Here is a 16,096-nt window from a genome sequence, read left to right on the forward strand (position 1 = left end):
TCCCCCTACACATTCATAGAGCCCTCCTCTGAGTCCTCCTCCGGCATCAACTGTAACACCCACCTCTCTCCAAGCACCATTAGCCCTTCAGAATGGATCAAATGCTTTGCAGACCCTCCCACTCCTTGGACCCCATGCCCAGTGGAGACGAGAAAATCCAGACTCAGCTCTCGGTTCCCACCACGGAAGACCTCCCATTGGAGAACCCACCAGCCTGGCCCTCCACAGCATCACCCCACCAGTACACCTCCTCCACCACTCCCCACGCCCAATACCCCAGAAACTCTGAGCTCAGATAAGCACCCCATCATTAGAGGTGCACTCATCAATGCCCTCTCCATGATCGCCCATGCCCTAGACAACACAGACCTAATTTTAAGCAATAACCTTCACTTCCTGGCAATCACTGAGACCTGTCTGCATCAGGCGACTGGCCCAGCACTATCATTAGCTATCCCACATGGCTACTCAATATTAAGGAAGGATAGAGAGCATAGCAAAGGAAGCAGAGTAGCCTTCATCACTAAAACATCCCTCGGCCTCAGAGCCACCTCAACGACCAACCCATCATCTATGGAACTCCTCTCAGTCAAGCTCCCCATCTCAGCAACCCAAACTATCCTTATCCACCTCATCTACCATTCTCCTGGTCACATCTCCTCCTTCGAGGAAGACATTTCTGACCTACTTACCAACAATACCAAACCTAGCTCACAAATAATAATTCTTGGTGACTTTAACGTAGGTCTATCGGATCCTAACGACACCAATGCCTTATCCGTGGAAAACACTCCCAACTCGGATTTAACCATTGTGTCACCTCCACAACCCACAATAAAGGCAGAACCCTGGATTGGTTAGCAGACCTCAATTGCTCTACAACCATCCTCCAAAACACCCCTTCCCGCAAAACACCCCTACTGCATGGTCGGACCATCACCTCATCACTTTTATCATACGAGGGATGCCCCGACCAGCCCCACCTGTAACACTGCCCCACAAGTCCTCTCCAGGAACAATCGCAACCTAACACTTCAAAACCTATGACCCCTGATCCAGAATGTCCTCGCCCCAACCTTCTTTATGGACCTAGATACAACCAATCTGGTGGATCTTTACAACAATACTCTTGAGGCAGCTGTGAACAGCATTGCCCCCATCAAATTAGCCAAAACCAAACCAACAGCCCACCTAAACAAATGGTTTACGCCTGACATCAAAACCATGCGAAATGTCAAAAGAGCTGCAGAAACCCACTGGAAAAATCTCTCAACCCAAACAATAATGCCCTCTTCACCGCAGCAGCAACAGCATATAAAACTGCCATTCACAATGCAAAAAAGGAAACCTATGACAACCACATCCACAACGTCAAATCCAAAACTAAAGTGCTCTTCAGCATTCTCAGGGAGCTAGAATCACATGCACCTCCCTCGGAAACCTGCATCAAAGATGCAGTCTAGTGTACAAACATCCAGAAAGCTCTTGCAGACAAAATTGCTCTACTCCAAGCAAAAAGTGAGCAAAAAAAGAGCAACCTGATCAAGAACTCCACCTCCCCCACCGCCATCCCAATGCATAACATACCAGACTGCCCACCTTTTTCCTTCTCGCCAGTCTCGGCTAAAGAAGTCAAAAAGAATTATCAAAAGTCTCAAACCTTGTAAATGCAAAGGTGACCTGTGCCCAGCTACGGTCATCCAGGAAGGCGCTAAGGAACTAGCCCAATTCATATCAGCGCTAGTCAACTCCTCTTTTGAACTCCTCTTTTGAAACCAATACAGTACCCAACAATCTCAAGGAAGCTTGGGTCATGCCCCTCGTAAAAACAAAAGAAATTGACCCTAACATTCCCACAAACTATAGGCCTATCACCACTATTCCCTACATACTAAAGATCCTATCCTAGATAGAGTGGCCTACCTCCAGATCCAGAAACACCTGGAGGATCACATCCTACTAGGACGTAGGTGATCTGACTTCAGGCCCAGACATGGAATGGAAATAGCCCTTCTGGATCTCAAAATCCAAATGGACGAGGCTAAGGACAATGGTAAGCTTGCCATGCTCCTGCTGTTAGACCTGTTGGCAGCTTTTAACCTGTTTGACCACCAAATCCTTACTGATCATCTGTCTACAGCAGCTGCCTTCTCCAGCAACGCCTCTACCTGGATACAATCTTTCCTGTCCAACTGCACCACCAGGGTCTTTGCACCTTCGGCTTCTGCAGATCCGATTCCCATCCACATGTACCAGAAGGCTTGTGCATTTCTACAACACTCTACAACATCTTTACTAAGCTCCTCTACTACTGCCTTGACAACCTGGGTGCCACATATACCAATTATGCTGATGACACACAGGTTCTCATCACCCTCACAGGGAGCTGTGAAGATGATTGTAAAAGAATCAATGAGATCTCCCTGGAAATCCAGGCGTGTATGGCAGAACACTACCTTTGCATCAACAATGATAAAACTGAGCTTTTGATCGTTGGATCCCAAAACCGCCTGAACAAACTAGACCCCTATTATGCCTCCATCAACATTGATAGTAACCAAATCAAAGTGGCCAAATAGATCAAAACTCTGGGAGTCTACCTAGACTACACACTGTCCCTCAAGAAGCAGGTGAACGCAACCGCATCCTCTATGGCTTACACTAACAAATCAATTAATGCCTGAAAGCAATTCCTCTCACCTAGGAGTTGCATCACACTAGCCAGAGCCCTAGTGTTATCCAGATCAACTACTGCAACACTCTCTACCTAGGCACGTCCGAAGGGAACCTCAACAAACTCCAAGTCCTTCAAAATAACACCCTAATAGCAGCTCTAAGTATACCAAGATGCATGCATATGTCAAGTTTCAGACAGGATTCCCACTGGCTCCCAGTTCGGGACAGAATCACTCTTTGTACGCTGGTCATCCCCCACAAGTGCCTATCAAATACCGGCCCCAAATACCGAGCTTTTAAATTCAACTTACACCAACCCGCCAGACCAAACCGGACCATCTACTCGCACTGCCTAACCGTGCCTAGATTCCAACTGAAAAGAGCTGGGGGAGCAAGCTTCCCAGTGCAAGCTGCCAAATAATGGAATGCCCTTCCCCTTAGCCTCAGGACGGAATCCGCAAAAGCTGGCTTTTAGGGAAGCTAGCTACTTGTGCAGTCCCTGGCACTGCCATGGTACCCTGCCCAATGCAATCACCCCTGACACTGCCTCCCATGGCTCCCATCCTCGACCACAAACTGTAACCCCTGGTCACCCTATACTTCTCTATGTTGTTGTATTCTCCCTATGTATATTCACTGTGTCCTAAATCACCTGCCCCTTCTGTAAAATCTCCTGCATTATCCGAAATCTGTTCTCTTGTAAAAATCTCCTGTATTTTTCTGTAATTCTTGTAAAACCACCTGTTTTATCTGTAAAGTCATGCTTTCATAACTTTGTAACCTCTGTATAAGTTTAAGCGCCCAGTTGTCAGAGGCTTCGGTGCGTGGTACAAATAAAGAAACAAAACTACGCTAAACTATCTAAAACAGGGAGTACAACGGCTAGCAACGGAAGTCTCAGTGTAATATCTCTCAATGAATCTTGAGAAAAGCATTCTTTTATAACAAAAAATCATCATAGGTGAAGTCAACCTACATATTACTAACGTCATCCTGCGTGGCAAACTACAAACATCTAGTAGCAAGTGTGATAGGGTCCAAGAGAATATCTAAGTATACGATCCATACTCATTTAAGGCAGTGAAAGAAAGTGATTTGTTCCTTAACATCAGGTGGGGTAACTAAGCCCTCCCCTTAAACAGGTCACTATGAACGTCACTGAATGCACCAAGTCCCCTACCATTGGTTGGCACTCTAACCTCTGTCAGTACTTTTCCACCTATGTTAGCAGCACAGAGATTGGGCTTCCAGGTGAAGTCTTTAACCATAGCTTCCCACCAATTAGCTTATTCATCCATCATCACCTCAGTGGTCTGCTGTCAATTAGGGCTTGAACTTGTCCTTGGCAGTGTTCTTTGCTCTAGAGAATTCAGGGGAGCGAAGGCACGCTCTGCCCTCATGCGTAGGTGTGGCCATCATGTTTGTCCAACTTCATTCCTCCAATCGAGCCCCTCGTGTATTAAAAATACTATTTCCTAATAGACCTCTGAGGTCTTCCTTGTTTTGTTTATGAGATTTGTGGGATTTGGGAATCACCTTTTTCCCTTGATTCTGTGCTATCCCCCGTTTCCCTGAGACAGTCACTTGAAACGATTTGTGGCATTTGGGAATCTCCTTATTCCCGTGATTCTGTGCTGTCACCCTTTTCTTGCAGACAGTCACTTGAAGCAGTTTGGGGCATTTGGGAATCCCCTTCTCCCCCTGATTGTGTGCTGTCCCCCTTTTCTTGGAGACAGTCACTTGAACCGGTTTGGGGGGAGGATCCCTCATTCATTTCTGAGTTCTCAGGGTGACATTTCTGGTGTTTCGGGATAGGCAGTTCTAGGTCAGTCCCCATGCCTACCCAGTGTAATTATGGTGTTTTGGGATCCATTTTTCTTTGGGAGGAATCCCCCCATCCTTGAAAGAGAAGTCTTTCTTCCCAGAATCCTCCTGGGATTCTTCCCCTTCAAACTGGAGAATGTGGACTTCCTCCACAAAATGGGTCTTCTTGATCAATTTTTTTTCTCCTACTTACCCTCTGTTCCCTAGGTTGCAGCTTTTCGGGGGTAGGAGATTTGGATTCAGGTTCAGAGGTTTCTAGGGGCTTTTCACGGGTGAGGAAGGAAGCTTCCTCTAGGGCTTTGCATCCCCCTTCCTCCCGAGCCTCCTGCTCTGGAACTTGCAGGTTGTTGGGGTTCTCGCTCTGTCATTGTTACAGGGTGGCAGACCATGGGGTTAAGCTGTTCTGAGCAGCCATGCTCATCTGAGGGTTCTGCTGAGACCTCAACATGCGACTCAGGTCTTGGGTCAAGCTCTGGACCTGGCACTCCGGTTGGACACCCTCTTGGGCTGACACGGGGGTCTTGGGTCAAATCTTTGTTGCTCTCGGGAAGGCTAACTGTCCCTTCTCCCAGAGTAACTTTGATATGGGAGGTTTCCCTGGCAGCCCTCCATTCTTGGTCTTCCTTCTCCCTGATTTGGTGGCCTAGACTCCTGAAAGCAGGGAGAGTATGAAGGGTGGTTCTGAATGTTGGGGTTTTGAGGGTATCTGGGTAAGAAAGTTAAACGAGAGGGAGAAAGATTACTGCCCTCCGGAGGGAAGTTTGGAGGGAAGTTCCCTGGGGCTGTACTCACCTGATTGGATCCCCTCTGAACCGGTAATGTCCATAGGTACTCGGTGATGGGTCTGTTCCCCTTGTACCTTGGGCTGATGTAGGTGGCAGAGTCAGATGACACATTTGTGGGGTACCCTGCTTGGATACTACCTTCTTGGGACCGGTCAGAACGTCTTCACTGTCTCTGGGTTGGTTGGTTAGTGGGAGGGGTATTTTTAGTCCCCCTCATTTCTAGGTCCAAAATGTGGATAACCTTCACCTGTGCCACATTGGCAGCAGCGGGGGTGTTGGTTTGTTTGTGATTTGGGCAGGAATTCTTATTTTCTACTGGCTTTTGGACCTCATACATCCATGTAGTTTGTTCTATTACCCAGTCCAGGGTTCTTTCTTCATGGAAGTCCCTAACCAACTGCGTCATAATGTATTTAGGGAGTGCATGGAAATAGGTGTTGATGAGCTCCCAAATGCCCGCTTCTATTCTTGGACACATTCTCTCTGGGCCTGATCCTCTCTGCACTGCAGGTTGTAGGCCGCCTTGCAAGCCTCCTGGGGTTTCAGTGCATGGAGAAGTGCTTCAAGATAGCCACCTTGTAGGTAGACCACTTTGAGATTCGGATCCTCCAGCCCAGCAAAGAAGCTGGAGTATTCTGGGGAGAATGTCCATTTGGCAAACTCCATTGAATTCTGGTAATTTTTAATGCCAAATGACATCATCATCTGGTCATACAGCTCCAGATGCTCCCATACTGAGTACTTTGCATTTTGTATAGTAAACTGTCATGAAGTTTCTAATTGCTTTTATTTGTCTAATGGGGTATTTTACCAAAGTTCTCTTTTGTTTGGCAGCCTTCTTTTTCCACTGCACCTGAGTCTATTCATCCTCAGACTCAGAACTGCTACTATTTGAGGTCCCGTCCCTATTCTCTAGGTGCTACTTGATTCTTTGAGATTGGAAGTCTTGTCCAGAATTACTAGGTCTAGTTTCTTCTCCCCTGTTGTATTGTGTGCTCCCTGGGTCACTTCCCTTGGACTCCCTCTTTCGTACAGGGGAGTACTCATCTGACTCCTCCCTTCCTCTGGGGTTGGTGGAGAACTCCCCCCACCTCCCTGATTGGGTGGTGGTTTTCAGGATACTCTTTTGGTGCCTAAACTCAGACACATCTTTGTCTGCAAAATGGGCCAGGTGGTACCTTTGTAGCAGATGTTTGTCTAACCCCCTGATCTTCTCTTCATAAGAGTCCTCCTGGTCAGATACATTGGCCAAAATATTTTTGAACGTAAGCAGTAATGCACGTCCATCAATCCCTGATGGACACTGGCCTGCAGGATCAATCATGCTAGGCTGAAATGAGTCTGGCTGCCTCATGTTTACCCATTCTTGTGAACTTGCAGACAGGAAATAAGCAGCACCTTGCACATATAGGGTGGTAAATTGGCTTGAGGCCCTTGGTTTCGAAGGAATCACACTGTGATCCAGGGTTGCCCTGCCCATCTATAACTGTTTGGGGTTCCTCAACTCCTTATTGAACATATAACTTTTTTTTCTAACCTCTCGAACTTCTCTTTCTCAGCCCCTATTTCTTGATAATATGCGCAGGCCTTCCAATGTGCTACTACTTGGCTCTGGAGTCCCCTGTTCTCATCACCAAGGGTCTACTTTTCTTTCTGTGCTTCTTGTATTGTACGGGAATACTCAGACAATTTCAGTTGCAGGAGACCCATCTCCTCACTCCTCACTCTGCAAATGTTTGTCCTGTATTGTCTGCTCTAGATCAAATTCTATTTGACTCATATGTCCCATCGATTTTTCATACTCTGCTTATAGGTCAGTCAGTTCCTGAAGACCTGACTCTCCTTTTTCCAGGTCTGCCTTCAACTGGCACACTTCCTGGCACAGGACATCTTTTTCCTGACACAGCCTGCTATTCTGTTCATTGAGGTGATCTCTCTTTTGTTTTATAGCGCCCAACCTCTGGCGCTCTTGGTCAAAATCTCCTTGGGAATGGACCTTCTTTATAGCCCACTGATTATTCTCCTCTTTCAATTGCTTAATCTGCTTTTGATATGCAATCATATCCTCTAAGCAGGTTCTATTGTATGTCACTTGTTGTTTCAATCTTGCCCTTTCCTGACCATCCTCTTTCAGTGCAGAGAATTGGGCCTTCTGTTCTGAATTAGTTTGTTGCTGAACTGCCAACTCCTCCTTGAGCCGCTGAATAAAGTTTCCTAATTCTAACTCAGAATTTTGGCTTTCTCGCACTTTCTCCTCTACCTGCCTTAACTCCCCTTTTATATGCTCCAGTAACTCAGATTGATTCTGCCCAGAAGTTACAATCTCCTGGTACCTTTCTTCTATGATTATCATGTGCAAGTACATGTGTGCAGTTAGTTGGACCATCTTAATTTGCTTATTTGTGATGTTCTGCGTAATATAGAGCTCAGTCAGGGCTTGATGAAACAGGCCACTGTCCTGCCACACATCCATATTTATAGAGGTCACCTGTTGCATCATACTAGATAGCCAGGCTTCATGTTTTTGTTCTGCCCATTCCCCTCTGATGAACAATGTCAATAGGAGGTACTGTCTAGCCATGTTAATTTCCATGCTGCTCATTGTGAAGTGTGTTCTACTGCTGGTGGGTAATTCATGAAAGGACAACATCTCCACCCTGCTCCTGCCTAGTTTATGGTTACAATATTTTGTTATGAGACACAGCTCTGATACCTGGGGTACAAGTATTTGGATGGAGCCATTACAATGCAACCAAGCTTTCTAGCCACAAAAAAATGCTAGCTTCAATGGGTCAATCTGCTGTGTTGCACTGTCATGGGTGAAAACTATTTTCTCAATCATGGCACAAGACCCAACTTTGTCGCAGTGTTATTACATGGCACACTCCAGCCAGGGACTCCTTCCCTGACAATGAATGTGGAGTACAATAAAAAGTTTTTTTTTCTTCATATACTCCAGATTTCTTTTGAGTAGGCCTCCAACCCGTCTCACAACCAAGCTCCACAAACACCCCATGTAACAATGGACTAGGAACCAGGCCGGTGTGTATCAATAAGATATTTATGTATTTATTATTTAGTGAAAATGGAAAATCAAACAATTCACAGCCACCAATGTTTTGGCAACACTAATGCAATGAGTTGTACAGAACAATCAGGTGAAGATATCCTATTATAATTCACACAGTTCTTTGATGATAAAACAGAAAAAAAGAACAATTTTTACCAATTGATAGCACCAATGGTTTAGCACTCCCCCCTGCAACACTCACCCCCAAACATCAGCTAAATTTTATTCCTTTGAATGGAAGGAGTAGGAATAGAGTGAGAAAATTGGATTTGGGGTAAGGCCCACCACCACAAGATGGAATGCCAGCAAAGAAAGTGAAAACTCATTTTTGGAGCAAAATGACAAAACAGGATTTTGATTATTACTTGTAACAGTTAGGGGACAGAGAGAAAGGAAATTTGTATTGCTTACACTTTTGGAGATTGGGAAGGTTTATAGAATACTAATCAGCACACAAGGGCAAAAATAGACATGATGTGGGAAAACCGGTTTTGGGAGAAAGCAAATGCAAACGGGAAAAATACAGTGGCAAATGGAAATTCTTTTACACTGGGTTTACAATGACAGTCAGCTCAGCAAAGGGTTTCAGCTTGCAAATAGGAAAATCGGTTTTCAATGACAAGGACAGAGGCACATAACAGAGAGACTTCTAGGCAAAACGGATTGCACACGATGACACAACGGTTTGGGTTTTAATAGGACGTATGCAACTAGTAATGTGTTGGGTAATGCACGCAATACACAGACAAATTCGGTTTTCAGTTACCAGGAGACTAATTCTTATCAGGCATCACTTTAATGACTATAATAATTAAACACACCACGAGGGACAAGATGGCTGGTTTTGAATGGCAGTGATCTTGCACCATGAATTTCAAATAGGGAAATTAATTGATTTACTTAAGAAAAATACTTAGGATTTACACAGACAACTGAGCATTTTTTTTAAAGGAGATATGCTAACATACACAGGCTCATAATAGATTCTTGTGAGGGAAGGTGACTTAATTACACTGGCAATGTGGGGTTTTCAGTGAGGTTTTTCAATGGGGATTTCAATGGGATTTTCAAATGGGTGAAATATTGAATGCAATGCTACAAAAATGAAGGGCTTATGAAATTTAGGAAAGGGGTTATATGCTACTTACAAAGCAAGCCTTGGTTTAGGACAGCCAGCTGGATCTCAGGACACTCTGGACAGCTAGGGCAAGGGGTCTGGTCACTGCACTCTCAAAGATAGTAAGGTTCTGCCAACTTCTCTCCGTCATCCTTCTCCTGTCTTCCCAGATTTTTGTGTGTCCTCTGACCTAGTACAGCCCCCCTTATATAGCACAAATGGCATCACTAACTTAACAATCTAGGTGGAGGACCCTGCAATTACCCCTGCCACCAGGATTGGACAGTTCAGGTTCTCTCTGTCTCTCCGTCCCCAGTCATGATTGGTTCAATGGAAGTGAGCACCATCTGTCTCTTAACTTCATACTTATACTAGCCCCAGCCATATGAAATAGATATGCAGTTTCAGTTGCTCATAGGGAATTAGGTAAACCGATAGCCAAATCCGTATGAGGTAGCATGGCCATTTAACACATTTTTGTCATTTTCATAAAATGTATAACAGTTATGACTTACAAATGATCCAGCATGTTCCTCGTTTCATAAAATACAGAAAATGAAATTGATTCTTATTCTGATTGCTGTGAAAATGCCTAAAATTAAATCAGTCTTTTAATGTAACTTGGAAGTGTCTTGTTCCACCTGGGGGAGGGACGCTTCCTCCCCCCACAGCCATCTGTCTCACTGGGCTCAGCCTGTAACCAAAGTTTTTTTATAAGTCTCTTTGAAGTGGTGTGGGTTCTTTTGAAGGGGGTGCAACAAGAAACTCACACCTCCTGGTCAAGCTCTAGCCACACGGTGCCTCCTTTGAAATCTTTGGGCTCCTGCCTTCATGTCTGCAGAGCAGGGAATAATGACGCCCTCTCCAGCATATAGCTCATTGTTTAATGGTTATAGGATATGTGTGATATCCTGTGGGAGTGGGGCTTTCTCATCATGAGTTCCTGCCATCATGCCAGAACCGTTTTTTCCTGTAGTAAGGGTCTATTCAAAGGTGACTGGAGTTTTGTAGGTTAGAATATAATCTGCATTTGCTTTGGTCAACCCCCCACATGATATTTTCCTAACATTTTCTGTGTGAGCAATGCTATCTTTCCACTGTGGCTTTTAAAACCCTTTTCTTCAAGTGTGCAGGCTTTTTGCTTTTAATGTTTAAATCCTGTCTTGCAGGTCACAGGATGCTAAGCTCTCCTCCTTGGGTGAATGCACATTTTCTGTTAGTCCATTGATTCACATGGTTCTTTAATTTGACATGAACACAAAGAAAAAATCAAGCCGTTTTTCATTTGCAGTGATTAAAGGGCTGCTGTTCATGTGAAAGGGAAAACAAAAGCTGTTTTTCTTTGTAGTGTTGACATTCTTGCCCCTCATGTGAAATAACAGTAAATCAGGGCTGTTTTTGGTTGCAGTGTATAACTTCTTATCATTCAGGAGAAAAGAAAGTAAACCAAGGCCGTTTTTGGTTGCAATGTAGAACTTTGTGTCATTCAGATAAAATAAAAGCAAAACAAGGCCGTTCTTGGTGGCAGTGTTTTAATGCTGCTGGTCAGGTGAGGGGGGCTTCTGTCTAGGGCCTTTAAATGTCCCCCACACACTGAGAAGTAGTCAGCACCCTAAGTGATAGTGGACACATGTATGAAGATATTGTAAAGGTCAGACCAACCGGTATATATGTCCAAAGAACAACTCCACATACTGACAGCATATTCAGTGACACGGCTCACTAGAGTATTTAAACAAGTAGGATATCGTATGTCAACACTTTGCAAATGTTTTCCTTAACTGCTTTCCAGTTGCTCTACGAACAGAGCCCAGGTTGCCCTTCCTATTCCTCAGCATTAACATGTGAAATAATGTTTTTTTGTTATCCATACCAGATTGATACATTTGGTTTACATCTGCTCTGTTTACACTTGTTAAAACCAAGAATCCCTTGTTTGGACATACAGTTACGTTTCCTAACCTACCTACCCAACAATAAAGAACATGTGACAGGACGATGGGTCATCTTTTCATAAGAACACTAATTGAATTGTTCTAATATTTCAGAATTAGATATATAAGCTCATGTTCTGTGTTGCTGTACTGCAGATAATGCAATGAAAAGCTAATTGTTAGTGCCATTTTGGAACATTAAATACGGGTTTCAAATTAGAAAATTCTCATTTTTGTCTTTATTGCTATCTGGTTTTGGGCATATTACATCATTAGTATGTTTCATCAGACTGTGGAAAACAGATATATAAATATTACCTATAATTGTTTTAACTAGCATGCCGGTGGAATAGACTGTATCACAAAATAGCATAATTATGACTAGGCTTTATAGTGGTACATTTTTATCTTCGCTGAATGAACCCACAAGATGTGCTAATTTTCTCGATCTTTTTCTGCTGCCTTTAGCAAGTGCAGTCTACCCAGAAACATATGGGGACAATTCACAAAATTAATACATGTTTTCTCAACTTATTTCATCGCAGGACACACACATGTGCTGAAAACTCTCACATCGTATGTCTTCTCATATTCACGGATGTGAATATGCATGGGGACGTGTGTTCACGTAGATCAATTGTTGTGAATCAGTGTACACAATCAAGGAAGGTATTTGCCACATTGGAGGAGGAACTGCCGTTTTAGGGCGTGGATCACTGATTGCCCCCTTGCATTTCCCCACTACTGAAAATAGAAACTCTATTGTAGAGCATGAGCGTTTCTATTTCTTTAACATTTGCACCTCCTTAGTGGATATGCAAATGTTAAAAAGTGCGTGTATTGACAAGTTCTAGGTCCTGTCATTTCAAAAGCAATCACTCAGACACATGCAGTCAGTAAACAAACTCATACCTAGATGTCGAGCAAGTGCACACTTAACTATGCATGGATGAGTGCTCTTCCGGGTTATTGAAACATTGATCCTGATACATAGAAGTGTTTTATAAAGGTGCACCCTCTGGCAAACGCTCTGTGAATCACAAATCTTGTGTGTCTTGTTGCAATAGGTGGATATCATCAGGTGGCTGCTTGTACTTGGTGACTGACTTCTCAGTACTCATGCACTCTGCACACACAGAGTGCATGAGTACTGAGAAGCCAGTCACCAAGTGCAAGCAAAGGACTGACTATATCTCTCAAGCTAGACGCAGCATCAAATGGCTAACCATACAAGATAGAATTACCTTTAGAACACTTATGATCACGCACAAATGCCTGTCCAACACGGCCCACAAACACACGGCCGAGATATTCTCCGCAAAAATGTCCACCAGAACCAACTATACTCACTGCCTCAACATCCCCAAGTTTAAATTACAAAACTCAGGTGGCTCCAGCTTCCCAGTGATGGCAGCCGAGACCTGGAATGCGTTGCCCCCCACTCTAAGAAATGAACCTTCTTTTCCGGCCTTCCGTTTAAAGTGAAATCCTGGCTCCTTTCGCAAATCCCCAAATGATTAATTTGCCACATATTAGCCAAACTGTATAAACCTGACTGCTTTTGACTGTTTTTTCTTTTGACAATTTCTTAACTAAACAGCTAAACCTGTAAATAATAGCTGTATCCATATCTGTATATGTGTGTATATATGTTAGAAACCTGCATGTTCATGGAATCTAATGCTATGACTGTAGCAATTTCTGTCCACCAAGTTAAGTGCCTAGATACCTCCGGGTTCAGTGTGCTAAATACGCAAATAAACTAAACTAAACACTCCTGTCAGTTTTGCCTCTATTTTGTTTTCAGAAAGCATCTGATAGAAGTACTTTCTCTCATCTGAGCCTACCAACTGTGCAGGTCACTATTGTGAATCCGAGAAATGTGCGGTATAAACGGGGCAGGAATTCCCGTGGCAAATTGTCATTGGGTCATGCACCACATTCCCATTGCTGATCTGTTTATGCTGACAGCGTGATAGTATAAGTTGGCATTCCAAATGAAAGAGTGATTTGTGTGTTGCCAAGGGGAAACACAAATCCAGTTAATTCCTGAAAGTTCAAGGTTGCACAGTTAAAAAGCAAGGCCTAAAATTCTTATAAGCGTCACAACGTTTTTTTTTTGTTTTTTTTTTGCTAGTTCTCCCATCACCATAAAAAAGGGTCTGATTTCGGGGCTATTGTTTTCAATTCTGAATAATTGTTTGTGCACTCCTTAATTCAGTTTGAAATAATGGGATGTAGAAAGGTGAAAAATAAACGTACTCGGATCAGACACAGCTATATTGGATTCACTTCTAGAATCGGTAGAGAAAACACACAGGGTACATTACTCATAAACTCACAGGCTGCATTATTCATAAACACACAGGATTAACAAATCAGGTGTGGCAAATATCAATGTTTTCGAATTCATACTTCCCTCTAGGACACGTTTCAATTAATGGTCAATGATCAGACTATATTTAAATATTTAATAAGAAGTGATCATGCTATGATATGATAGGTCATGTATAACGCGCTTAATACCCAGTGGTTTCAAAGCACACACCCGGGATCGAACCCGTGCAGCTCCGTGTTGTCTTGCTTTTCAGGCGACCACGCTGCCACTGAGCTATCCTCCCTGCCATGCATGTATTTGTATAATATAAAACACCCTAATATGGCTGTAACACCATACATGTTTGAGTGGATTCGTTTTCTGTAAAGAATCATGCTTTCAGTTATTATCACTGCATCACATTTGTGTGATGCTACTGAAGATACAATACTGTACTATACAATATGTTGATAATTGAAAAACCTTAACTTGTAATTAGACACACATTTTACTACTAGATCCGATTCAAATTATGGCTGTTTAAACTATATCCACTTTTCAGAATTGGGATTTGCTATTTTGACAAAGTAAGTCGGCTGGCTACTTTCCCCAGTATATAGTATGGAGACATTTTGCTAACTCAATATGATTTGTCTTGCTTTCAAGTGAATGGTAAATGCGCGCAGTTTACACAGCATTTTGAAAGCCGAAGATGAATTGTATTTCTCCATTAAGAATGTAATTAATGACTAGATAATGTGTTAAAAGGAACGAACAGAAAAGGTTAGTGTTCAAATTCAGGACACAGTAAAGTGATATCAATACTCCTTTCCGCGTAAGATCATTTTTTTTTCTTATCAAAAAGCTAATAGCTGTCAAAAATACCCATTATACCCTGGTATATAATTTGTAGAAGTCAAGATATGCATTTTTTCTTCAGGTATAATGGATGTTCAGTACAGCAATTATTTTAGAAAGACAACTTCATCTCAGCTGCCGTGTGCCAGCAGAACTATTTAAGAGCTAAAGCTGCATTATTCAGCAAGGAAAAGCTGTCAGATTTCAGAATGCCTATAAATTATAAACATTTAACACTGGTGCCAGTTATAAATACAATGGACGTCTGCAATATGTGAGTTTTATCATGGCAAACATGTTTCACAAAAGACAAACTTACATGCAAAAATATGTTGAGAAGTGACTTGGTTTCAGTTAATAAAAATAGCAACATTTTTCTCTATGTCCCTTTGCAAATGTAATATAAAAGGATTGTGCAATATGCATTGTCTATTAAACATGCAGTGTGCTTACAATAGTGTTTCCGTTAAAGCAACTGCAGAAGTACATGTATTGCATTTGCAAATTGTGACAAAGCTATTTTTAAAAAGAAATTAGTGTCTCGGGGTTTATTAATGGAAAAAAAGAACGTAAATATTGGCGCACATCATGTCCAGTTCAGTTCTAACGTTTCTTTAGGATTTTCAAAACACAATCCATAAAACAAATCCAAAATACTACGAAGGGATTTAACAAACATTGTTTTCAGTATGAAATACAAACAATGCAAAGACAAATTAAATAGTATTAATTACTTCGTGTGGCAAAATGAGCAACCTGATCTTCTCAAGAACGAATGAAAACCCCATTAGCCTTTAGTGGGTGGCCTAGTAGGGAGGCACACAGAGCCAGTCTTATATGTTAGGACGTTGGAGAAAGCTTCTAAGGGCACCATTCCCTATTCCCTTCCCCATCCCATCCTTACATGTGCAGTACCAATTTGCATCAGCCAAGCCTCTTCACTGAAATCCTACCTAAGATCAAAACTATTTTTCAGATATTCTGGAGAAACCACAATCATGGGGAGAGACCACCCACTGGTCAACAGCTCATTGGATCCCCCACATAATCCAGTGAGAAAAGAGAACCGGCAGAAAGAGAGAGTTATTATGTGCCATGTTTGCTCTTTGTGACCTGCAGATCAACACAGCCAGAGAGAGAGAACAAATGAACAAACAAAGAACAAAGCTCCTACCTTGCTGTGCTCGATGCTGCACAACACATCCGAGCCACGGTACACTCGCTAATGTAAACGCTGGGGCCGCCTTTGACCAGCAGGGAAGACAGAGTCAGATTGGCCAGGGACAGAGAACCAATCATATAATAAGAAAGGGGATACAAGTGGTCAAAGGAAGGAGAAAAGTGTGATGGAGGCAGTGGTAGTGTGGAGGAGGGAATAGCAGTGGGGAGGATAAAGTGGTGGTTTTGTGGAGAGAGTAGTAGTGTAGAGGATGGAGTAGTAGTGTGGATGTGGGAGTAGTGTTGTGGAGGAAGGAGTGGTAGAGAGTTGGAGGGTTTACTACCATTGAAGGATGG

The sequence above is a fragment of the Ambystoma mexicanum genome, chromosome 9 (genome assembly GCF_040938575.1).
Source record: "Ambystoma mexicanum isolate Mex_15411 chromosome 9, UKY_AmexF1_1, whole genome shotgun sequence".
Taxonomy (NCBI): Eukaryota; Metazoa; Chordata; class Amphibia; order Caudata; family Ambystomatidae; genus Ambystoma; species Ambystoma mexicanum.